Source organism: Oncorhynchus nerka, linkage group LG28, assembly GCF_034236695.1.
Source record: "Oncorhynchus nerka isolate Pitt River linkage group LG28, Oner_Uvic_2.0, whole genome shotgun sequence".
NCBI classification, from domain to species: domain Eukaryota; kingdom Metazoa; phylum Chordata; class Actinopteri; order Salmoniformes; family Salmonidae; genus Oncorhynchus; species Oncorhynchus nerka.
The window spans coordinates 41,671,604-41,696,395 of record NC_088423.1 but is presented as its reverse complement, the minus strand read 5'-3'; the positions used below and the strand labels follow the sequence as shown (position 1 = coordinate 41,696,395).

Sequence of the window (24,792 nt, the reverse complement as noted above, 5' to 3'; positions counted from 1 at the left end):
GCCTGCCGAGTGACCAGATCTCAATCCAATTGAGCATCTGTGGGATAAGATGGAACGAGCTATTTGGAGTAGAGTTACACTACCAGCCAATTTGACATATCTCTGAGGAGCATTGGAGTCAACATGGGACAGAATCCCTGTGAAACGCTTTTGACATCTTGTAGAGGTCATGCCCCGAGGAGTTTAAGATGTTTTGAGGGCAAAAGGGGGTTCAACTCAATATTCGAAAGGTGTTCATTGTTTTTGTCAAAATTGCTCAAGCTCAGTAAATTTAGTTGGCAATCATTGATGGACAGAAATATGTAAACCTGGTCTCTGATTTTCAGACAGTTTTAAGTCAGGACTGGGCCACTCAACACCTCTTTAAAAGCCATTCTGGTCTATCTTTGGCATTAAAATGTGTGTATTTGTCCCGGTAAAAAAGACTACTCTATCCCAATGTTAGGTATTCAGAAGACTCCTTTCATATTTATTTTGATCCTGACAAACTCTCCAGTCCCTGCCGGTGACAAGCACACCCAGAACATGATATTGCCAAAGTCTTACATATTACATTTTTTATTTAGGCCACAAAGATCAGGCTACCTTCTTTTCACTTTGTTAAACTGGCTGGTGATGTGGAGTGAATGCAATGTTGTTAATCCATCCATTACAAGGCAATACTGACATTAACAAAGCATTATTCTAGTCATATAGATTCTGAGGATAACTTATAAGGCAAAGCATGGACAAAGAGATGCTTACTAGGCCAGAAGCCTAGAAGCCTAGGCAATTAGAATTGACCATACAACCTTCCTCCGTGGACCTGATACGGGGTAAGAGAGAAAACAAAGGCATTTAATTCCATTTATAACATCTGAAGGTGTAAACTTTCAACCATATAACCAACCACCTTTGACCAATCAAATGACACCAAGTTTACAGTGTAACCTGATCACTAAGGCCCAATCTCCACAGGGTGTCACAGCATTTAAAGGCTTGTGTGGGAGATGAGACCAATATAAATATGATCGAATTCCTGAGAGGACGATAAAAATCCTTTGCATAATGGAGTAATTCAGAATTCACCCTGTACAGATACAAGTTACCACATAGATAATACATCTATGTAGGTAACATCAGATTTGTCCTATGTGAACACATTTCAGATAGATACCAAACATGGATACTATATCATTATTCTATCACTCATTCAATAGTCAGTCCTCTGAATACTGTAACAGAGAGATATATTTAGGCCCCTCGGAGGGGGAAGGGCTAACTAGTTCTTGGGAATGGTCCATACCTTGTGTTCCTGGACAAGCCTACACTAGAACCCAGGTATTTTCATAAATCTATAACCTTCCAAAACTCGTCCAGAGACTCTAGACGCAGCAGGAACTGAGTGTGAGAGAACTCTGTGTGAGGAACAGAACACAATGGCTATGACCACCTAAACCAGATTTCAAATGTGGGGGTGGATACTTCTCAATAAAGAAATGAATTGGCCTAATTGAGAAAAAATATATAATAATAATATAATTATGCCCGTACAAATTAGATAGTCATGATTTGCATCTATAGAAAGGTCTGGAATTGGAGAGAATTACTGTACATGACTAATCATTTTCTCTGTATTAAAATTACCACAATTATAACTACAAACAACTAGCTATCTCAACCAAGTAACTTGTATCTAACGGTTGGGAAAATCTTTTTGCCTAAATGTGTAAGGTGAAGATGACATATCAGACTATAGACTACCAAGAAGATAGTATCACATAGACAAACATTATTTAGAAATTGATTCTACTCTTTATTAAGTTTTTAATAGAGGCAGGCGGCTCAACAAATCTAATTCCCTTGAACAAATTATTTGATTAGACTAGCTCTCTCCCCCATCACCACGACACACTAAAGAGGGAAACCCGACAGAAGTGAGGAGAGAGAAAAAAGAAAGAGAGAGAAATGAACCAAAATTATGGGTCATTGTGCCAGCACAGTGCACACAATTTAGCATCGCACAGGTGCAGAGACTCCACAATTACTGGCCAATTAATGCCAGTGGCGTGATTATGGTTATGGCTCCATAGAAATACAGTGGACCCAGTAAAAGAGGGCTTGGTAACTGAATTCCTGCTGGATTTGAGTGGCAGGATGTAAGAGTGTCTGTGGAAAGCTTAGATTCGCTCAGTGCTCCTTGAGTGCCTTAATTAAGCCTCTTCATCTAGCACTGAGTAAAGACAGATCTATCCTCACTACATGCTAAACTACTGAGGAAACGGGAGTATATAACTGTACCTACTAAAACACGGCTAATAAAAGCAATCATCTAGCAGGTTTCAAATGGAGTAATTCAGTACGAATGGATACCTAAAGCCTATAATGATGGCTTGTGTAGACAATGAGGGAACAGTGACGTATGTGCCTGGGTTTTCTTCTCCTGGCTGACGACAGGTATGATTCTAACCCTGTACTCTAATCTTTTATGACTGGTAGGTCTGGCATGTACGTGTGTACACGCACGGACTCACACACACAGACTGCTGGCGGAGGTTGTTCATGCTGTGCCACACCTGCGGTGGTGGGTCTGGTGCCCACCGATGGTCCTGCCCACCTGCAGTCTGATACAGACAACAATCACCACACACTGTTTTGAAAAGACACAAAACAGGTATGTAGTATGTACGTATACGCATTCATTGTCTGTCTCTTGTACTCTCTCTAATGTGCACACAAACTACAGAGTCTTTCTGTCCCTCATTCTTTTGCACAAACACGGAGTGTGGCACATCTTGGCCCTGCAACAGAGCAAGCAATAATTACTCATTTAAATGAACATGTCAGGACAGCAGAAAGACAAGCCCTTCCCCCACAACACACACACACCAGATACTCTTTTCGCAGCACAGGAGTGATCCATCAGCTGCCCAGCAGGCAGACAGGCTCCATACGGCAGAGCTGTACTGAGCTGGTCTTCTCTGTATGACTTGCCATGTATCACACACACACATCAATAAAATACACACACCCACACACACATGTCGAGGCTCACATACAGCACACAGAACAAGAACAGCTGTCAGTGTCTAAGGCTCAATATTACTGTCTGACTGAGAATGTGTGTGTGTGTTGTACCTGTGGTGTCCTGGTCATTGCCGGTGGAACAGGTAGCTCTGCGAAGCACTCTGGGGCCTCTACATAGTGCTGTGAATTGGAGGGGAACATGCCCTAACACCCCTCCCTGGGTACCTGTTAGCAATACTGTACAGTACACACTAAATATAGCCAACTGGCATATTTTTTGGGGGCTATTTTTCCTGTTGCTTACTCATGGCCATTTTTCAGAAGTTAAACCACGCCCTGTCCTTAACATCTCTTTCTTAATTTCTCTCCATATCATCCTTTGCCAGCCTGCCTGCCCCCCACCCCCCGACCCCACTCCACCCACATCTCTGCATGCCAACCCCTACCTTCTATCCTCTGACTTGGCTAGGGGAGAGGGGCTGGCGAGGAGGCTGGGCCACAGGGGGAATCTTTACTCAGAGATGGGGGCTGGCTGGTGGGCACGCGGGCATTTGGGCACAGGGTGAAACCAACCACCTCCTCTGGATATCATCAGGGCCAGCTACCACCAAGCTGCGATGATGCCATCCGTCTCAGCACTCTCTAACCCAGCACTGCCACCCTGCTATACCCAGAATATGGCCGCTATCGCCAACCAAAGATGTGCTCAAAGTGATCTAGATGTTGTACCTCCTCCATGCCCTTCTTAATCATTTTAAGAGGACCACAGAGATGTATTTCTACCAGATATGCCCACATGGTCTTATCTCAATCCTCTCCTCTGGTTTTGGGGAGTTGTATCATACCACTGAGTGTCTAAAGTGGATATATCTACACTCCCATCTCACAGCGTGTTGGCACCTCTCACACAGACTTCCCCAAAGTATGTTTGCCCTACATATGTATTTTAACACAAGTACTTTATTTAAATACATGGATATTTGACTGTAATGTGTAAGAGTATGTCTTGTTTTTTATATTGACTGTTAACATACAATGTGTGTGTTTTCTCAATTCAGGTTTTAGTTAGTTCAACTGTAAGTGTACATGTGTGTGAGAATAGACTATCATAGCATACAATGAGTGTACAAAACAATAGGAACAACTCCCCCCCCCCCTTCAGAACAGCCTCAATTTGTTGGGGCATGGACTCTTCACGGTGTCGAAAGCGTTACACAGGGATGCTGGCACATGTTGTATCCAGTGCTTCCCACAGTTGTGTCAAGTTGGCTGGATGCCCTTGGGGGGGGTGTAAAATTCTTGATACACACGGGACACTTGTGAGCGTGAAAAACCAAGCAGCGTTGCAGTTCTTGACACACTCAAAGCGGTGCGCCTGGCACCTGTGCGCCTTGCAGCTACTAACATACCACGTTCAAAGGCCCCGTTCAAAGGGGGTGCAACATTGAAATTTGTTTGCATTTTTGTGAATTTGTTAGATACTACTTCACTGTTGGAGCTAGGAACACAGGCATTTCTCTACACCAGCAATAACATCTTCTAAATACTGTATGTGTGTGTGACCATAATAATCTGATTTGATTTAAATACACTGCCCCAAAAAATAAAGGAACACTAAAATAACACATCCTAGATCTGAATGAATGAAATATTCTTATTAAATACTTTTTTCTCTACATAGTTGAATGTGCTGACAACGAAATCACACGAGAAATTATCAATGGAAATCAAATTTATCAACCAATGGAGGTCTGGCTTTGGAGTAACACTCAAAATTATAGTGGAAAACCACACTACAGGCTGATCCAACTTTGATGTAATGTCCTTAAAACAAGTCAAAATGAGACTCAGTAGTCTGTGTGGCCTCCATGTGCCTGTATGACCTCCCTACAACGCCTGGGCATGCTCCTGATGAGGTGGCGGATGGTCTCCTGAGGGATTTCCTCCCAGACCTGGACTAAAGCATCTGCCAACTCCTGGACTGTCTGTGGTGCAGCGTGGCATTGGTGTATGGAGCGAGACATGATGTCCCAGATGTGCTCAATTGGATTCAGGTCTGGGGAACGGGCAGGCCAGACCATAGCATCAATGCCTTCCTCTTGCAGGAACTGCTGACACACTCCAGCCACATGAGATCTAGCATTGTCTTGCATTAGGAGGAACCCATGGCCAACTGCCCCAGCATATGGTCTCACAAGGGGTCTGAGGATCTCATCTCGGTACCTAATGGCAGTCAGGCTACCTCTGGCGAGCACATGGAGGGCTGTGCGGCCCCCCTAAGAAATGCCACCCCACACCATGACTGACCCCACCGCCAAACCGGTCATGCTGGAGGATGTTGCAGGCAGCAGAACGTTCTCCACGGCGTCTCCAGACTCTGTCACCTCTGTCACGTGTGCTCAGTGTGAACCTGCTTTCATCTGTGAAGAGCACAGGGCGCCAGTGGCGAATTTGCCAATCTTGGTGTTCTCTGGCAAATGCCCACCTGTGGACGTCGGGCCCTCATACCACCCTCATGGAGTCTGTTTCTGACCGTTTGAGCAGACACATGCACATTTGTGGCCTGCTGGAGGTCATTTTGCAGGGCTCTGGCAGTGCTCCTCCTGCTCCTCCTTGCACAAAGGCGGAGGTAGCGGTCCTGCTGCGGCCTCCTCCACGTCTCTTGATGTACTGGCCTGTCTCCTGGTAGCGCCTCCGTGCTCTGTACACTACGCTGACAGACACAGCAAACCTTGCCACAGCTCGCATTGATGTCCCATCCTGGATGAGCTGCACTACCTGAGACACTTGTGTGGGTTGTAGACTCCGTCTCATGCTACCACTAGAGTGAAAGCACCGCCAGCATTCAAAAGTGACCAAAACATCAGCCAGGAAGCATAGGAACTGAGAAGTGGTCTGTGGTCACCACCTGCAGAACCACTCCTTTTTTGAGGGTGTCTTGCTAATTGCCTATAATTTCCACCTGTTGTCTATTCCATTTGCACAACAGCATGTGAAATGTATTGTCAATCAGTGTTGCTTCCTAAGTGGACAGTTTGATTTCACAGAAGTGTGATTGACTTGGAGTTACATTGTGTTCTTTAAGTGTTCCCTTTATTTTTTTGAGCAGTGTATTGTGTCTTGTCCATTCACCTTCTAAATGGCACAAAGACACAATCCATGCCTCAATTGTCTCAAGGCTTAAAAATATATATTTTAACCTGTCTCCTCCCCTTTATCTACACTGACTGAAGTGGATTTAACAGGTGACATCAACTTGGGATCATAGCTTTCACCTGGATTCACCTGGTCAGTCTATGCCATGGAAAGAGCAGGTGTTCCTAGTGTTTTGTACACAGTGTACGTGTGTTCTCTTACCTTGGGCTTCAATTTGACGGTGACGACATGCTGGCGTCTTGAGGAGTTCTAAGCCCTATGTCTCAGTGTGCAGAACTCTGTTTCAATGGAACACCAGTGTGGGAACACACAGATATCCGTCACTCAGTTGGTCAGACACATACTACATACAGAGGTGACGCATTCTCACACACAGTCCGAGTCAGAGGGGTTTAGTTTAGTAGAGGGAATGCACGTTGCTCCCGTCATAGCCTATTAATCACTCCCCGAGAGAGGGAGTGGAACATCTACATTAGCGCTGTCCCTGTTCTGCCTCAGATCTCCCCTGATTTAGTGCACCATGTAGAAATCCCCCGTAGGTACAGATCTAGGACCAGCTTACCTTTCTCTAATTCTAACCTTAACCATTAGCGCTGGTAACGTCAAACTGACCTTAGACCAGTGTCTGGACTCTGTGGACTACTTTGTCTTATATTTACAGTGCAGTAATGGCACTGTTTCTGACGGATATAAGTATGATGCTTTAAAAACTGACATGTACACTGACACGTACTAAACTCAAATATGGGAACATACAGACACACACACCGCGATCCAACACAGCACTTTGCTCTCCTTTAACCTAGAAAAATACGCACATAATTTATTAACTCACTCTTCATGTCCATCTCACTCAATTCCTCTCCCCTTCCCTCATTCTATTTTATTAGTGGTAATCTATAAAAATACAAATAAATCTGCATATCAATATCACAGCTCCATTGTTGCGTCACAGTCCCATCTCTACTCTGCATTCACATGGGGCCTCCCGCCCCACATTAGCAGGGGCTGGCTGGCAATTGGCGTGATGGACACTGCGTGACAGTGTGATGCCCCACTGTGAAGACTGATGAGAGCAAAGCATTTGTAAAATATGACACTTAAATAACATCAATCAAAATATCTAAATGTAACAACAGGAGCGGAGGTGCTTTGAAAAGCAGGAACAGATGACACGTGTGTCTAAGTGAGCAGTATATGGATGGAGCTAGCTTTAAACAGTGGTGAAATTGCAATTTGTTAGAGTAATGATGAGAACTGACGTGCTCCAGCTGCAATTCCAAAGTATTTGACATCTATGTAGCAAGCCGTAGACAGTCAATTCTACTCACATGTGAGTTCATTCACATACTATTTCACCAGCAGGTACTTAATGTTTGGATAAACTATCAAATGTATCGAACATGTCTCTGATGTACTTATCCTGGAGGGAGGCTTGAGATTAAGTGAAGCCATAAAAACTCCTCATACTTTAGGAAGGTGTGACAACCTATACCGATTACCATAAAAGCCAAATAGATGTATGACCATTTGGGGTAAAGGCAATGTGTACGCTTTTAGGGAAACATAAAGACAGATTGAAGACAGATCGAAGAACAATGCACAGAGGTGTACACAAACACACATCTCTTATTTCAACAATGACACACACAAGAAACATGTATTTGCCATGAGAACTAGTGAATCTGGAATCAAGTTATGTCTATTTAATGATGCCCAACACTTATAAAAGCTGTGTTTAGGGTATTCAACCGGGAGGTACAGTGCATTCAGAAAGTATTCATCACACCCCCTTACTTTCTCCACATGTTGTTGTGTTACAGCCTGAATTTAAAATGGAGTAAATTGAGATGTTTTGTCACTGGCCTACACATAATACCGAATATTGTCAAAGAGGAATTATGTTTTTCGAAATTCTTAAAATGAAAAGCCGAAATGTCTTAGTAATGTATTTTATTCAACCCCTTTGTTATGACAAGCCTAAATAAGTTTAGGAGTGAAAATATGCTTAACAAGTCACATAATAAGTCGCATGGACGCACTCTGTGTCCAATAATAGTGTATAACATAATTTTTGAATGACTACCTAATCTATGTACCCCACACATACAAATATCTGAAAGGTCCCTCAGTCGAGCAGTGAATTCCAAACACAGATTCAACAACAAAGACAAGGGAGGTTTTCCAATGCCTCGCAAAGAATGACACCTATTGGTAGATGGGTTAAAAAAGAAAATCTGACACTGAAAATCCCTTTTAGCATGGTGAAGTTATTACACTATGGATGGTGTATCAATACACCCAGTCATTACAAAGATACAGGTGTCCTTCCTAAACTCAGTTGCTGGAGAGGAAGTAAACTACTCAGAGATGTTATCATGAGGCCAATGGTGACTAAAACAGTTAGAGATTTAAATGGCTGTGATGGATGGATCAACAACATTATAGTTACTCCACAATACTAACCGAATTGACAGAGTGAAAATAAGGAAGCCCATACAGAATATTCCAAAACATGCATCCTGTTTGCAACAAGGCACCAAACTAATACTGCAATTGTGGAAAAGCAATTCACTTTTGTCCTGAAAACAAAGTGCTATGTTTGGGGCAAATCCAATACAACACATTACTGAGTACCACTCTCCATATTTGCAAGCAAAGTGGTAACTGCATTATATTATGGGTATGCTTGTATTTGCTAAGGACTGAGGACTTTTTCAGGATAAAAAAAAGAAACTGAATGGAGCTAAGCACAGGCAAAATCCTAGAGGAAAACCTGGTTCAGTCTGCTTTCCACCAGACACTGGCAGATGAATTCACCTTTTTGCAGGACAATAACCTAAAACACAAGGCCAAATCTACACTGGAGTTGCTTACCAAGAAGACAGGGAATGTTCCTGGGGGCCGAGTTACAGTTTTTTTATTGGAAAATATATGGCAAGACCTAGAAATGGTTGTCTAGCAATGATCAGCAACCAATTTCACAGAGCTTGAAGAATTTTCAAAAGAATAATGGGTAAATGTTGCACAATCCAGTATTCATACCCCTTGACTTATTCCACATTTTGTTGTGTTACAGCCTGAATTCAAAATGGATTCAATATATTTGTTTTCTTACCCATATACACACAATACCCCATAATGACAAACTGAAAACATGTTAAAAAGAAATTTAGATGTTTGGGGGGAAAATGAAATACAGAAATATCTCATTTACATAAGTATTCACACCCCTGATTCAATACTTTGTAGAAGCATCTTTGTCAGCAATTACAGCGTTGTGATGTCTTGGGTATGTCTGTATCAGCTTTTAACATCTGGATATGGGGATTTTCTCCCATTATTCCTTGCAGATTTTCTCAAGCACTAGATGGTGAGTGACGGTAGATATCAAACTTCAAGTCTTTCTACAGATTTTCAATGGGATTCAAGTCTGGGCTTTGGCTGGGCCACTCAAGGACTTTCATATTCTTGTTCTGAAATCATTCCAGTGTTGCTTCGGCTGTATGCTTCGGGTTATTGTCGTGTTGGAGAGTAAATCTTTGCCCCCAGTCTATGGTCTTTTGCACTCTGAAGCAGGTTCTCATCAAGGATTTGACAGTATTTGGCTCCCTCTCTCCTTACCATCTCCCAGTCCCTGCTGCTGAAAATCATCCTTATAGCATGATCCTTCCACCACCATGCTTCAAGGTAGGGATGGTGTTAGACAGGTGATGAGCTGTGCTTGTTTTTTCTCAGACATAGTGCTTTGCATTCAGGCCAAAGAGTTACATTTTTGTCTTATCAGACCACAAAATCTATTTCTCCAGGCGTGCTGTCATGTACCTTTTCTCGGGAGTGGCTTTCGTCTCACCAAGACCAGATTGGTGAGTTGCTGTAGAGACTGTTGTCCTTCTGGCAGATTCTCCCATCTCAGCCGAGGAGTTTTGTAGTTCTGTCAGAGTGGTCACTGGGTTCTTGGTCACCTCCTTGACCAAGGTCCTTCTTGCCCAGTGGCTCAGTTTGGTTGGACAGCCAGCTCTAGGCAGAGTCTGGGTAATTCCATATTTTTTTTCCATTTCCCACTGTGCTCTTGGAAACTTTCAACACTCTAGAAATGGTTTAATACCCTTTTCCAGATATATGCCTCATCACAATTTTGGAGATCTACAATTCCTTGGACTTGGTATAGTTTCTGCTAAGACATGCAATGTCAACTGTGGGACCTTATAGACAGGTGTGTTTTGTCCAAATCATGTCCAAACAATTTAATTGGCCGCAGGTGGACTCCAATCAAGTTGTAGTGACATCTCAAGGATGATCAATGGAAATCGGAATGTCCCTGTGCTCCTTTTGGAGTGTCATTACAAAAGTGTGTGAATACTTACTGAATGTAAATGAGATATTTCTGTATTTCATTTTCAATAAATGTGCTAACACTTCTAAAAACATGTTTTCACTTTGTCATTATGTGGTAGTGTGTACAGATATGTTTCGTATTGCATCAAACAACAACATTGACAAATATGCTGATTCGGTGAGCGAGTTCATTAGAACGTGCGTTGAAGATGTCGTTCCCATAGCAACGGTTAAAACATTCCAAAACCAGAAACCGTGGATTGATGGCAGCATTCGCGTGAAACTGAAAGCGCGAACCACTGCTTTTAATCAGGGCAAGGTGACCGGAAACATGACCGAATACAAACAGTGTAGCTATTCCCTGCTCAAGGCAATCAAACAAGCTAAGCGTCAGTATAGAGACAAAATAGAATCTCAATTCAACGGCTCAGACACAAGAGGTATGTGGCAGGGTCTACAGTCAATCACGGATTACAAAAAGAAAACCAGCCCCGTCACGGACCAGGATGTCTTGCTCCCAGGCAGACTAAATAACTTTTTTTGCCCGCTTTGAGGACAATACAGTGCCACTGACACGGCCTGCAACGAAAACATCCGGACTCTCTTTCACTGCAGCCGACTTAAGGAAAACATTGAAACGTGTCAACCCTCGCAAGGCTGCAGGCCCAGACGGCATCCCCAGCCGCGCCCTCAGAGCATGCGCAGACCAGCTGGCTGGTGTGTTTACGGACATATTCAATCAATCCCTATCCCAGTCTGTTGTTCCCACATGCTTCAAGAGGGCCACCATTGTTCCTGTTCCCAAGAAAGCTAAGGTAACTGAGCTAAACGACTACCGCCCCGTAGCACTCACTTCCGTCATCATGAAGTGCTTTGAGAGACTAGTCAAGGACCATATCACCTCCACCCTACCTGACACCCTAGACCCACTCCAATTTGCTTACCGCCCAAATAGGTCCACAGACGATGCAATCTCAACCACACTGCACACTGCCCTAACCCATCTGGACAAGAGGAATACCTATGTGAGAATGCTGTTCATTGACTACAGCTCGGCATTTAACACCATAGTGCCCTCCAAGCTCGTCATCAAGCTCGAGACCCTGGGTCTCGACCCCGCCCTGTGCAACTGGGTACTGGACTTCCTGACGGGCCGCCCCCAGGTGGTGAGGGTAGGCAACAACCTCTCCACCCCGCTGATCCTCAACACTGGGGTCCCACAAGGGTGCGTTCTGAGCCCTCTCCTGTACTCCCTGTTCACCCACGACTGCGTGGCCATGCACGCCTCCAACTCAATCATCAAGTTGGCGGATGACACAACAGTGGTAGGCTTGATTACCAACAACGACGAGACGGCCTACAGGGAGGAGGTGAGGGCCCTCGGAGTGTGGTGTCAGGAAAATAACCTCACACTCAACGTCAACAAAACTAAGGAGATGATTGTGGATTTCAGGAAACAGCAGAGGGAACAACCCCCTATCCACATCGATGGAACAGTAGTGGAGAGGGTAGTAAGGTTTAAGTTCCTCGGCGTACACATCACAGACAAACTGAATTGGTCCACCCACACAGACAGCATCGTGAAGAAGGCGCAGCAGCGCCTCTTCAACCTCAGGAGGCTGAAGAAATTCGTCTTGTCACCAAAAGCACTCACAAACTACCGCCTGGTACGGCAACTGCTCCCCCCACAACCGTAAGGCTCTCCAGAGGGTAGTGAGGTCTGCACAACGCATCACCGGGGGCAAACTACCTGCCCTCCAGGACACCTACACCACCCGATGTCACAGGAAGGCCATAAAGATCATCAAGGACAACAACCACCCGAGCCACTGCCTGTTCACCCCGCTATCATCCAGAAGGCGAGGTCAGTACAGGTGCATCAAAGCTGGGACCGAGAGACTGAAAAACAGCTTCTATCTCAAGGCCATCAGACTGTTAAACAGCCACCACTAACATTGAGTGGCTGCTGCCAACACACTGACTCATCTCCAGCCACTTTAATAATGGGAATTGATGGGAAATGATGTAAAATATATCACTAGCCACTTTAACCTCTTAAGTCGACCCTCTACTTTTTTGAACATTCTGTTAAAAATCGCGCAACATTTCAGCGCCCTGCTACTCATGCCAGGAATATAGTATATGCATTTGCTTAGTCTGTGTGGATAGAAAACACTCAGACGTTTAAAAAAACTGGTTAAATCACTGCTGTGGCTTTACCAGAACGGCATTTACATCGAAAAGCACAGGAAAAACTGATCACTGAAAATGGGAAAATATATCCATGCGCTACTTGAACCCATTGATAAACGTGAACCACAATTAATTGACTGAGGTTGCAGTACCTACAGCTTCCACACGGTGTCTAGAGTCTTGTCATTTCCCTTCGAGTTTTTTCTTGGTCAAACACATGCAGGACACCGTATCTCCTCCGGTCTAGGACCGGATATTTTCGTTGAGTTTCTAGCCGGACATTTTTCCAGACGGACAGCTAATGATCTTTACATCGCCTCCTGATGAATTTTATCGCTTATTAACGTTTACTAATACCTAAAGTTGCATTACAAACGTATTTCGAAGTGTTTTGTGAAAGTTTATCGTCGACTTTTTGAATTTTAAAAATGACGTTACGTTTTGAAACGATGTTTTTTCGTTTATCACACAGTCTACATATAACGATATCTAGGCTTTATATGGACCGATTTAATCGAAATAAAGACCCAAATAGTGTTTATGGGACATCTAGGAGTGCCAACAAAGAAGATGGTGAAAGGTAATGAATGTTTTCTATTTTATTGTGCGGTTTGTGTAACGCCGAAATGCTAATTATTTTGTTTACGTCCCCTGTGGGTCTTTTGGGGTGTTGCATGCTATCAGATAATAGCTTCTCATGCTTTCGCCGAAAAGCATTTTAAAAATCTGACTTGTTGCCTGGATTCACAACGAGTGTAGCTTTAATTCAATACCCTGCATGTGTATTTTAATGACCTTTTGAGTTTTAACTAATACTATTAGCATTTAGCGTAGCGCATTTGCATTTCCAGAGCTCTAGTTGGGACGCAAGCGTCCCGAGTAGAAGCAACAGGTTAAACAATGCTACCTAATATAATGTTTACATACCCTACATTATTCATCTCATATGTATACGTATATACTGTACTCTATATCATCTACTGCATCTTTATGTAATACATGTATCACTAGCCACTTTAACTATGCCACTTTGTTTACATACTCATCTCATATGTATATACTGTACTCGATACCATCTACTGTATCTTGCCTATGCCGCTCTGTACCATCACTCATTCATATATCTTCATGTACATATTCTTTATCCCCTCACACTTGTGTATATAAGGTAGTAGTTTTGGAATTGTTAGCTAGATTACTCATTGGTTATTACTGCATTGTCGGAACTAGAAGCACAAGAATTTCGCTACACTCGCATTAACATCTGCTAACCATGTGTATGTGACAAATCAAATTTGATATGATTTGAGATGGCTGAAATCCATTTTGAATTCAGGCTGTAACACAAGTCAAGTGGTATGAATACTTTATGAAGGCACTGTACCTACAGTAGAAAAGAGGACACATGTTTTTATTTAACTCGGCAAGTCAGTTAAGAACAAATTCTTATTTACAATGAAGACCTATCCCAGACGACACTGGGCAAGAAGCGCACCACCCTATGGGGCTGATTGTGATGCAGCCTGGATTCGAACCAGAGACTGCAGTGACGCCTCTTGCACTGAGATGCACTGACTTAGACTGCTGTGCCACTCAGGAGCCCATATATTTTCCCTGGGTTGCCAGTTTGAATATCCCTGGTTTAGGGCATAGAGGGGGCTAGAGTAGAGATAGTTGACTCCATATTTCCATTCATTAACTCATGACGCACCTTCTCAAGGCAAAAAAAACCTCAAGCCCATTAAAATTACCAGGCACATAGAAAGCCTCCCTTACCTGCACCAATCAGCGGACATAGCTAGTGAAAACTCTGTGCTATTAATGCTGCTGCCAATTAAGACACTAAACAAATCTCGAGTGCTTTGAGATACGCCCGCTGCTTCTAACGCCCGCTGCTTCTAACACCTGCTGCTTCTAACGGTAATACAACATTGACATTACGTTACTCGTTACACATAACTTCACCCCCTCCCTTCCCCCGATTAACCTGTTGCTTCTACTCGGGACGCTTGCGTCCCAACTAGAGCTCTGGAAATGCAAATGCGCTACGCTAAATGCTAATAGTATTAGTTAAAACTCAAAAGTTCATTAAAATACACATGCAGGGTATCGAATTAAAGCTACACTCGTTGTGAATCCAGGCAACAAGTCAGATTTTTAAAATGCTTTTCGGCGAAAGCATGAGAAGCTATTATCTGATAGCATGCAACACCCCAAAAGACCCACAGGGGACGTAAACAAAATAATTAGCATTTCGGCGTTACACAAACCGCACAATAAAATAGAAAACATTCATTACCTTTCACCATCTTCTTTGTTGGCACTCCTAGATGTCCCATAAACACTATTTGGGTCTTTATTTCGATTAAATCGGTCCATATAAAGCCTAGATATCGTTATATGTAGACTGTGTGATAAACGAAAAAAACATCGTTTCAAAACGTAACGTCATTTTTTAAAATTCAAAAAGTCGACGATAAACTTTCACAAAACACTTCGAAATACGTTTGTAATGCAACTTTAGGTATTAGTAAACGTTAAAAAGCGATAAAATTCATCAGGAGGCGATGTAAAGATCATTAGCTGTCCGTCTGGAAAAATGTCAGGCTAGAAACTCAACGAAAATATCCGGTCCTAGACCGGAGGAGATACGGTGTCCTGTATGTGTTTGACCAAGAAAAAACTCGAAGGGAAATGACAAGACTCTAGACACCGTGTGGAAGCTGTAGGTACTGCAACCTCAGTCAATTAATTGTGGTTCACCTTTATCAATGGGTTCAAGTAGCGCATGGATATATTTTCCCATTTTCAGTGATCAGTTTTTCCTGTGCTTTTCGATGTAAATGCCGTTCTGGTAAAGCCACAGCAGTGATTTAACCAGTTTTTTAAACGTCTGAGTGTTTTCTATCCACACAGACTAAGCAAATGCATATACTATATTCCTGGCATGAGTAGCAGGGCGCTGAAATGTTGCGCGATTTTTAACAGAATGTTCAAAAAAGTAGAGGGTCGACTTAAGAGGTTAACCCTAAGAGAAAGGTCTTCAATCTAACCAATTTACAATAGTTCCTATTATGCAATTGTTTTTAGTCGCCAACAGATGGCAGTAGACCTCCACAACCTCATAAAAAAACGTACTATTCATCACTACCTTAAAAGTTCTACTCAATAATGCGTGTTTCACTACTTATTTACTACATACATAAGTGGCAAGTCAGGACTGATGATGTTGACTGATTTCCTTATATTTTACATTTACATTTAAGTCATTTAGCAGACGCTCTTATCCAGAGCGACTTACAAATTGGTGCATTCACCTTATGACATCCAGTGGAACAGCCACTTTACAATAGTGCATCTAAATCTTTTAAGGGGGGGGTGAGAAGGATTACTTTATCCTATCCTAGGTATTCCTTAAAGAGGTGGGGTTTCAGGTGTCTCCGGAAGGTGGTGATTGACTCCGCTGTCCTGGCGTCGTGAGGGAGTTTGTTCCACCATTGGGGGGCCAGAGCAGCGAACAGTTTTGACTGGGCTGAGCGGGAACTGTACTTCCTCAGTGGTAGGGAGGCGAGCAGGCCAGAGGTGGATGAACGCAGTTCCCTTGTTTGGGTGTAGGGCCTGATCAGAGCCTGGAGGTACTGAGGTGCCGTTCCCCTCACAGCTCCGTAGGCAAGCACCATGGTCTTGTAGCGGATGCGAGCTTCAACTGGAAGCCAGTGGAGAGAGCGGAGGAGCGGGGTGACGTGAGAGAACTTGGGAAGGTTGAACACCAGACGGGCTGCGGCGTTCTGGATGAGTTGTAGGGGTTTAATGGCACAGGCAGGGAGCCCAGCCAACAGCGAGTTGCAGTAATCCAGACGGGAGATGACAAGTGCCTGGATTAGGACCTGCGCCGCTTCCTGTGTGAGGCAGGGTCGTACTCTGCGGATGTTGTAGAGCATGAACCTACAGAATGAACTGTAACTAGGTAAAATCTTTGAAATTGTTGCATGTTGCATTTATATTTTGTCTTTACTATACATAATATTATATTGATTTTATATTTAAATTGTCTTTATACTGTATTTCACAAAATTGTTGGTCCACAAAGGTCTTTCTTATAAAAACAAGTAGTGCTGAAGTCAATCTCTCCTCCACTTTGAACCATAAGACATTGATATTGCATTATTAATTGCATTATTCATTATTCATTGCATTATTAATGTTAGATCTCCATGCACATTTAAGGTCCAGCCATGCTACCCTGTTCTGAACCAATTATAATTATCCTAAGTCCCTCTTTGCGGCATCTGACCACACAAATGAACAATAGTCCAGGTGTGACAAAGCTAGGGCCTGTAGCACCTGCCTTATTGCTAGTGTTGTTAAGAAGGCAGAGCAACGCTTTATTATAGACAGACTTCTCCCTATCTTAGCTACTGTTGTATCAACATGTTTTGACCATTACAGTTTACAAACCAGGGTTACTCCAAGCCGTTTAGTCACCTCAACTTGCTCAATTTCCAAATTATTTTTTGCAATATTTAGTTGAGGTTTAAGGTTTAGTGAATAATTTGTCCCAAATTCAATGATTTTAGTTTTTGAAAAATGTAGGACTAACTTATTCCTTGCCACTCATTCTGAAACTAACTGCAGCTCTTTGTTAAGTGTTGCAGTCATTTCAGTAGATGTAGTAGCTGACATGTATAGTGTTGAGTCATCAGCATACATTGACACATTAGCTTTACTCAAAGCCAGTGGCATGTCGTTATTAAAATTGAAAAACATAAGGGGCATAGACAGCTGCCCTGTGGAATTCCTGATTATACCTGGATTATGTTGGAGAGGATTCCATTAAAAAACAACCTCTGTGTTCTGTTAGACAGGTAACTTTTTATCCACAATATAGCAGGGGTGTGAAGCCAGAACACATACATTTTTCCAGCAGCAGACTATGATCGATAATGTCAAAAGCCCGTCTGAAGTCTAACGAAACAGCCCCCACAATCTTTTTTGTCAATTTGTGTAAGCACTGCGCTTTTTGAATGTCATTCCCTATAAGTGTGCTGAAAAGTCTGTTGTCAATTTCTTTACTGTAAAATAGTATTGTATCTGGTCAATTTTTTTTTTACAAACGTTTAGTAAGGGATGGTAATAGGTTGATTGGTCGACTGTTTGAGCCAGTAAATGGTGCTTTACTATTTTTCGGTAGCGGAACAACTTTTGCGGTTGTGCAGCCAGACTTATTTGCCATACCTTTTGCCTCATCCCTCTCAACCATAAAATTGTTTAATTTCTCATCAATCCAAGGGGATGTAACCATATTTGCAGTCATGTTCTTAATGGGTGCATGCTTATTAGTAGCTGAAATAAGCAATTTCATAAATCATAAACATAAGGATCTCTACAAACATATTGTATGACCTCTTATACACTATATTAGGCCCAGCCTTTGGAACTTTGGTTTTCCTAGATATGGCTACTATATTGTGATCACCACATCCAATGGATATGGATACTTCTTTAAAGCAAAATTCCGAAGCATTAGTAAAGATGTGATCAATGCCTATTCTGTTTGTAATTACCCTGGTAGGTTGACTGATAACCTGAACCAGGTTGCAGTCACTGGTTACTGTTTGAAGCTTTTTCTTGAGTGGTCAGCTTGATGAAAGCCAGTCAATATTTAGGTCACCCAAAAAATATATACAGTGCCTTGCGAAAGTATTCGGCCCCCTTGAACTTTGCGACCTTTTGCCACATTTCAGGCTTCAAACATAAAGATATAAAACTGTATTTTTTTGTGAAGAATCAACAACAAGTGGGACACAATCATGAAGTGGAACGACATTTATTGGATATTTCAAACTTTTTTAACAAATTAAAAACTGAAAAATTGGGATTGCAAAATTATTCAGCCCCCTTAAGTTAATACTTTGTAGCGCCACCTTTTGCTGCGATTACAGCTGTAAGTCACTTGGGGTATGTCTCTATCAGTTTTCCCACTTGTTGTTGATTCTTCACAAAAAAAATACAGTTTTATATCTTTATGTTTGAAGCCTGAAATGTGGCAAAAGGTCGCAAAGTTCAAGGGGGCCGAATACTTTCGCAAGGCACTGTATACAGTGGGGAGATCAAGTATTTGATACACTGCCGATTTTGCAGGTTTTCCTACTTACAAAGCACATAGAGGTCTGTAATTTTTATCATAGGTACACTTCAACTGTGAGAGACGGAATCTAAAACAAAAATCCAGAAAATCACATTGTATTATTTTTAAGTAATTAATTTGCATTTTATTGCATGACATACGTATTTGATACATCAGAAAAGCATAACTTAATATGTGGTACAGAAACCTTTGTTTGCAATTACAGAGATCATACGTTTCCTGTAGTTCTTGACCAGGTTTGCACACACTGCAGCAGGGATTTTGGCCCACTCCTCCATACAGACCTTCTCCAGATCCTTCAGGTTTCGGGGCTGTCGCCTGGCAATACGGACTTTCAGCTCCCTCCAAAGATTTTCTATTGGGTTCAGGTCTGGAGACTGGCTAGGCGACTCCAGGACCTTGAGATGCTTCTTACGGAGCCACTCCTTAGTTGCCCTGGCTGTGTGTTTCAGGTTGTTGTCATGCTGGAAGACCCAGCCACAACCCATCTTCAATGCTCTTACTGAGGGAAGGAGGTTGTTGGCCAAAATCTCGCGATACATGGCCCCATCCATCCTCCCCTCAATACGGTGCAGTCATCCCCAAAGAATGATGTTTCCACGTCCATGCTTCACGGTTGGGATGGTTGGTGTTCTTGCGGTTGTACTCATCCTTCTTCTTCCTCCAAACACAGCGAGTGGAGTTTAGACCAAAAAGCTCTATTTGGGTCTCATCAGACCACATGACCTTCTCCCACTCCTCTGGATCATCCAGATGGTCATTGGCAAACTTCAGACGGGCCTGGACATGCGCTGGCTTGAGTAGAGGGACCTTGCGTGAGCTTCAGGATTTTAATCCATGACGGCGTAGTGTGTTACTAATCGTTTTCTTTGAGACTGTGGTCCTAGCTCTCTTCAAGTCATTGACCAGGTCTGGGCTGATCCCTCACGTTCCTCATGATCATGATCGAGGTGAGATCTTGCATGGAGCCCGAGACCAAGGGTGATTGACCGTCATTTTGAACTTCTTCCATTTTCTAATAATTGCACCAACAGTTGTTGCCTTCTCACCAAGCTGCTTGCCTATTGTCCCGTAGCCCGTCTCAGCCTTGTGCAGGTCTACAATTTTATCCCTGATGTCCTTACACAGCTTTCTGGTCTTGGCCATTGTGGAGAGGTTGGAGTCTGTTTGATTGAGTGTGTGGACAGGTGTCTTTTATACAGGTAACGAGTTCCAACAGGTGCAGTTAATACAGGTAATGAGTGGAGAATAGAAGGGCTTCTTAAAGAAAAACAAACAGGTCTGTGAGAGCCGGAATTCTTACTGGTTGGTAGGTGATCAAATACTTATGTCATGCAATAAAATGCTAATTCATTACTTAAAAATCATACAATGTGTTATTTTGGATTTTTGTTTCAGATTCCGTCTGTCACAGTTGAAGTGTACCTATGATAAAAATTACAGACCTCTACATGCTTTGTAAGTAGGAAAATCGGCAAAATCGGCAGTGTATCAAATACTTGTTCTCCCCACTGTATCTGGAGATCACATACATTATCAAGTATTTCACACATGTTATCCAGATACTGACTGTTAGCACTTGGTGGTCTATAGCAGCTTCCCAAAATAATGGGCTTTAGGTGGGGCAGAGGAACCTGTAGCCATATTACTTCAACAGTATTTAACATGAGATCCTCTTTAAGCTTTACAGGAATGTGGTTCTGAATATAGACTGCAACATTTCCCCCATTGACATTTCAGCATTTTCTGTAGATCTTATAACCATGTATTGCTACAACTGTATCATCAACTGTATTATCTAAGTGAGTTTCAGAGATAGTCAGAATATGAATGTCATTTCTTAGGCTACATATGTTAATGTGGGCTATTTTTATCACTTTTCTGGGATGCTTGATTATTTTTATTGCTTTACTGGGAAGCTTATTAGAAGTAGACATGCTCATGTTATTTATATTTGAGCTGATAGCGCAGGGTGAGCTACACACAGAGAATACCGCCTCAGTGCTAACAGTATAACTCTGGTTCATAGGCACACGATTACTGCATACAATGGCTGTAGGATCAACAGAGGCATTCAGGGCAGTTAGGGGGAAATACATTAAGTTACTTAAATTGTGTCTGCCAACGTCCCTGGGATAATGTACATTTGCTCAGCATTATGACAACTCAGTGACACAATGGTAGGGATTAACTGAGCTGGTCTTGGGTCATTGATAAGTCAATGTCTCAAAGCAGCCTTAAAATGCGTGAACAGGAGTCCAGGAGCCAAGATGATTTGGATGGCCTCCGTCATTCCTGTAGAGCATATTCGGTTTCCAGAAGGTGTCCAAGTTATCTATACAAGTGATTCCAACAGAGCTAAAGTAATATTTTAGCCAGGTGTGTAATGCCAGTGGCCTTCTGTTCCCTCCACACCTTCAGCCCAATGATGGTACCGGACCTTAAATAATTGGCAATTCTTTTAAATTTTTCAGTGATAGAATCAGTTCTTTAAATCAATTTTCAGAAGTTCCCGAGCTAGCCCCCCTGATGTCGTTTGATCTCAGTTTCCAGTAGCTGTGTCAGTTTCCAGTGTCAGTTTCCAGTAGCTGACATAGAACGGTTGGAAGCAGGCTTGTAGTGTCTTGTAGTCGTGCTCCAGGATAGCACAGGGTTTTTACCATGGGACCCAAGATGTTTCTTATAGTAGAACTGCAGATGATGGCAGCTGGTGCAATGGCTGATGTCCGGCCGTGGATGATGAATGGGACGGACTCGCAGACAGCCTCACGGTCTGATGAGGGTGGGAGCTTGTTGGCGGAGTTTCCCGTTGGGCAGAGTGGTGAATGAATGCGCGACTAACATGGCAAATCTGGGGGAGCAGGCGAACATAACGATTATACATTAATCATTCATGATTCCACTCGTTCAGATGTAGGCACAATAAGAACTCAGATCAAGAAGCCTTCTGAGCTTTGATCAACACTGGGTACGCAATAATAAGTAGGTAAATCATAATTATCAAACTAAAAAGGTGAGTAAATACTATTTCACAAATAAAAAGCTGCGTAAATGGCATTTGAGTGTGTTTACCCTCCACTACATCCCCTTCATAAACATCAAGGTTTGAATCTACATTTGCCTGGTATTTTAGCTATCGATGTGATGTTTGGCGGCGCCTAATCAGTCAGTTCTGTATCTGCCTGGCTGAGTGGCAGTGTGGGTGAAATGAGCGAGCTCACCTGGCAACCAGAGCACGAAACACGTGAGGAAAGAAAACCTTGGTAGTCTGCAGGGAAATGGGATAAGTATGGAAATTAATTTGTAAGACATATATTTTTCATTTTAACATATTTAATCATTTTCTGTTCTCCTCTTTTCAAGGACCAACTTGAGAAAATGTCTGATTTTCAAGGAATTCCAGTACTTAAATTTCAGAGTGCCAAATTCAAGTACTTTAAACACCTCAAGCCCCTTATGCAAACCCTGAGTCAGTTATTAATACAGTACAATATTGTCCAAAGCCTTTCTTTATTCTAATGGTAGATTAGCTGTAAGGTAATAATTTGTCACTGGCTGGTCTAATAGACCTCACTAGGAAATACTTCAGGTCATAGACTCTGTGAGTCTGTAGACTCTGTGACTAGCGACCAGAGTTGTTCCTGGTCAGAGTTGTTCCTTTTCACATAGTAAAGAAAAACTTCTGTCCCTAGTCCTACTTGCTCCAGTACATACCTTTCCCAACCCTAGGTCCTCCATCTCAGTGATGAGCTGAGAGTAGTACTGTGGAGGGGGTATGGAGCGACACTCCAGCCTGCTCTTCAGGGCCACTTCCTGGAACATAAAACACTTCCTGTTTACATTCAATCACCAGCATTTCAGCACTGTATGTATTCTTATGACATTTAGGAATATGTCAATATCAATCTGAGGCAACAACAGATGCTTGTACCAGGACAGTCTTCAGCTCCGAAACAAAGTTGACTAGATCAGGCGAGTGATGTCATCTCTGTGAAAAGACAAAAACAATGAGAAAAGAGACATCCCTAAATAGCTAGAAAATTAAGTGATACGGTAGTGTCTTCTTTCAAACTAACTTGAAGGAGCCGTTTAAATCAAGGCCAAGGTTTTGATTAATGGAGCTTGTCACTAGGTTTAATAATTAATAATAGCTTAAAGCCTGTGAACATAATGAACTTTACAGCCCAGGGTGAAATATCAATCTAATCCCAACAACCAAGAGGAGACCACATAACAAATAGGGACATTTCTAAGGCAATGTTAATTAAGCAGTGGAAACTACTTTTTTAAACAAGCAAGTCAAACACAGCAATGTACAGTCCACTAACTACTAAACAGTCCAGTCCACCTACTGGTGAAAACATTTTCACCTGAAAGAATTGGGTCTCTCAATTGGTTGGAGTTAAAGTGTTAGTGTAGATTGCCCTGTTTGTCTTACCTATTTTACCATGTGCACATATCCACGCAATACCTGTTTCAGCTGCCAGCAGCATTGAAGCCTGCAATGCAGAATGATATGTAATAAATCATTGATTCCATTTGATCCAGGGGACCAGAGTACAATATAATTCATTCAGGGTACCAACGAAGACAAGCAGCATGTATCATTAAGTTTGACACCACCATTCCTCTGCGCCAGTCTGTCAGAGATAGAGAGAGACAGAGAGACAGACAAACAAAGACAGACAGGAGGGACTGACACTGACAGACCATTCCTTGTTGTGTCTGTCTCTCCCTGACACACACAAAATAGAATAAAGGGGACTTGTACTCAGATAGGTTAAGTTGATGATCTGGTGGGAGTAGTATTCTCGTTCTGAAGTCTCTCACCTAATACAAAATAGCAACAAAAGAAGATAAAATAGGCCATCAGATCATCTTCAAAACATACACATTACCATGGGATCTGGGAACAAAACGGTTTGTTCTTCTGGCAACGTAGCATGTGATTAACTTAACCACAAGTTTGCTGATGCTGTCTACATAAACAGCTGACTGTCCAAGAATCAATGCAAGTGCACGTGGCTACTACACAGCCAACACTACAAAATTATATCAAAGATACAAGATCTCTTGGCTTGATTGTAGAGAAGTAGCAAGCTCAGAAACCATAACATGTTTGTCCCACCTGAACCATGACAGATCCATCAGACAGTTTTCTCCTTGTTGAGTGGTAACAACAGCGGTCTCTCTTTCACAATCAAACTCTCCATCCTTGACAGTTCAAAGTCAGCTGTATGGTGGTCTAATGTTAACAACATAGTTAGCTGACCGTGCTAGCATGTCAAAAAAACATTCAAGTGTGCAGCTGCATACTCACGTTCCTACCACTTGAACGTGTCTACAGTTCAAAAACATTAACTAAGAAAGCAAACATTACGTTTGAGGCAAAGGTATTTCGGAAAATACATGCTTTGCTTTTGTGTCACAAGCCGAAAACCATCTTCATTTTGCTTGAGAAATTGAGAAAGCAAGATGCATCTCATTTTAAAAATGTGTTTTAATACTAACATCACTAAAGTTATCAAGTGAATCACCCGATACCTAATGGCTTGAATTGCAAAACTTGATTAGCCAGTAGCCAACTAAGCAGTGTTTCGAGTACTATTTGAAGTAGCCTAATTTGCAACTTTGACTGCAAATGCAGGGCTGCCAACTTCTGAAGATGGCTTGGAGTGAGATTTACTATCTTGAATGTCATTGGCTCCACCACCTCTAGCCGGTGGGGTGTGGGATTTTGTTTATTTGTATGCTAATTTCCTGAAATTCTTGACATGGCTTTGGCGAGCCTATAACCAGGGTGAAAAAACTACACTGTTCAGGTGCATTCAGGATGCCTTGAGCATAAAATTAACACTCAAAGTTTGACAACTTGGTTTTCTTTGAGATTTTGGGGGGGGGGTGAAATTTAAAGTATGCTAATATTTTTTGGGACATATTTTTTAGGTGGT

General features: G+C 42.4%; 1 pseudogene; it reads right to left on the bottom strand.

Moving 5' to 3' along the window:
* Positions 1–1,326: 1,326 nt before the first annotated feature.
* LOC135565504 (E3 ubiquitin-protein ligase FANCL-like) lies at positions 1,327–24,124 on the bottom strand (annotated as a pseudogene).
* Positions 24,125–24,792: the final 668 nt, after the last annotated feature.